Source organism: Eschrichtius robustus, chromosome 12 (genome assembly GCF_028021215.1).
Source record: "Eschrichtius robustus isolate mEscRob2 chromosome 12, mEscRob2.pri, whole genome shotgun sequence".
NCBI classification, from domain to species: Eukaryota; Metazoa; Chordata; class Mammalia; order Artiodactyla; family Eschrichtiidae; genus Eschrichtius; species Eschrichtius robustus.
In genome coordinates this window covers 69,565,908-69,568,237 of record NC_090835.1, presented here as the reverse complement: position 1 = coordinate 69,568,237, position 2,330 = coordinate 69,565,908, and the positions used below count along the sequence as shown (strand labels likewise).

Below are 2,330 nucleotides of genomic sequence, written 5' to 3'. Positions count from 1 at the left end.
AGGGACTTCCCTGGTGGTCCAGTGGCTAAGACTCCACACTCCCAATGCCGGGGGCCTGGGTTCGATCCCTGGTCAAGGAACTAGATCCCACATGCCACAACTAAGAGTTTGCATGCCATAACTAAAAGATCCCACATGCCATAACTAAAAGATCCTGCATGTGCAACTAAAGATCCTGTGTGCAACAATGAAGATCCTGCATGCTGCAGCTAAGGCCCAGCACAGCAGAATGAATGAAAAGGAAGGAAGGAAGGAAGGGAGGGAGGGAGGAAGGAAGGAAGGAAGGAAGGAAGGAAGGAAGGAAGGAAGGAAGGAAGGAAGGAAGGAAGGAAGGAAGGAAGAGTTGGAAACTATAAAAAAAAAAGAGTCTCGGCTCCCACTCTGCCCAACTGATGGATGATGGGGCCTCTGGGTGCCTGGTGTGGCCTGGAGTGGCTGCTGGGTCTCTACTTCCTCTCCTACATCCCCTTCACCCTGCTCATGGACCTGCAGGCGGTGGTGCCGCGTGATCTCTGAGATCCCCGTGGAGCTGAGAAACCTGCGGCAGCGGTTGGAGCTGAGAAACCTGCGGCAGTGGTAGACTGAGGAGTTCAAAGACCCCCTGCTACAGAACCCCCCAGTGTGGTTTAAGTCCTTCCTGTTTTGGGAGCTTGTGTTTCAGCTCCCCTTCTTTCCCATTGCAACATATGCCTTCTTCAAAGAAGGCTGCAGGTGGATCCACACCCTTGCAATCATCTACTTGGTTCACACCATGACAACTCTGATTCTAATCCCCTCCACATTTCTACTCGAGGATTTCTCCAAAGCCAGTTGTTTCAGAGGACAAGGACCTAAGACTTTCCACGAACGACTATTCCTTATATCTGTCTATACCCCCTACTTTCTCATCCCTCTCATACTTCTGCTCTTCATGTTGTGGAACCCCTACTACAAGTCTGAGGAGAAAAGAAAGAAAAAATGAGGAAGAATAACCCCGGGTCCAGTGGAGAGGTGACCACGGGGCAGTTTCCTGTTGGACCCAGTACCAGGAAAATGCTCAGAACCCATATTTTCAGTAGTATTTGAAACACACCAGCAGCAACACACACGACCAAGACACTGGCAGGAGGCCCATCAAACCCTCACCTTCCAAGGGTACTGGCACAAACAGACCAATCACCTGAGGATGAGCAGAGGGGTGTGGGCTAGGTTATAGGGAAATGGTGCCAAAGGCCTCACTGTGTGCCCAAGTGCCATTGTAGGATTACTAAAGGCAGGACCAGACCAGAAACTAGATAAACTTCCAAGCAACACGGCCTACTTGGCATGTTCATGAGTCATGTGACCCACAGTATACATGTGACTAACCCTTTGACTCATGATTCTCTACAGCATATCACTGGGATGTCTCAGGCCATTTTTAAGTTTGAAGTTATGCCTCTGTAATATTCATTAAAAATTGTTTTCTTGTCCCCACCCCTAGGTGGGGGTGAGCTATTCTGTAAGAGGTTTAAACTTAGTTTTCCTTAAGGTTCAACCTTGGCATGACTTTCAGTCAGAAATGGGTCAAATTGGAAGGTGTATTGTTTCTGTCTTAAACAGGTCATCCAGGAGAAGAGATTTTTTTAAAGCCTCCTTGTTTATCCTCTTTCCAAGCCTTAGTCTTCTATTACTTTTTACAGACCACCTAACATAAGTTCCTTTACTCTGAGATCTGGTATCTCATACCTGAGCTGGAGGTGTGCCTCCTACTGGATAACTTCATCTTACCTAATAGTTTAATAATTCCTTCCTGTCTTGTTCAGTCAAAGGTAGCAGGTGAGGGGAGCTGGGCATGACAGGTCCAGTGTGTGCATATAGGGTCTCTTCACGTTACTATTTGATATTATGCTAGCATTCACTAAATTCATACTCAAGGCCAACTCAAAAAAAAAAAAAAAGACCTGTGAACACATGGAAAATGGTAGACGCTGGTCCTGGTTAGTTCCCCATTTTTGCCTGTTTTGCTTACAAGCCCTAAAGGTCTGATTGTTGGGAGTATCGTCTGACTCGTGTGTCTGGTCAAAATAAAGGTAGGTGCTGAGCAAAAAAAAAAAGGGGGGGGGGGCTTCCCTGGTGGTGCAGTGGTTAAGGATCTGCCTGCCAATGCAGGGGACATGGATTCGAGCCCTGCTCCAGGAAGATCCCACATGCCGCAGAGCAACTAAGCCTGTGTGCCACAACTACTGAGCCTGCGCTCTAGAGCCCGCAAGCTGCAACTACTAAAGCCCGCACGCCTAGAGCCCATGCTCTGCAACAAGAGAAGCCACCACAATGAGAAGCCTGCGCATCACAATGAAGAGTAGCCCCCG

The 2,330-nt window shown here is 48.2% G+C and overlaps 1 pseudogene; it reads left to right on the top strand.

Moving 5' to 3' along the window:
- The first annotated feature begins 396 nt into the window (after positions 1–396).
- Positions 397–1,081, top strand: LOC137773980 (sigma intracellular receptor 2-like; annotated as a pseudogene).
- Positions 1,082–2,330: the final 1,249 nt, after the last annotated feature.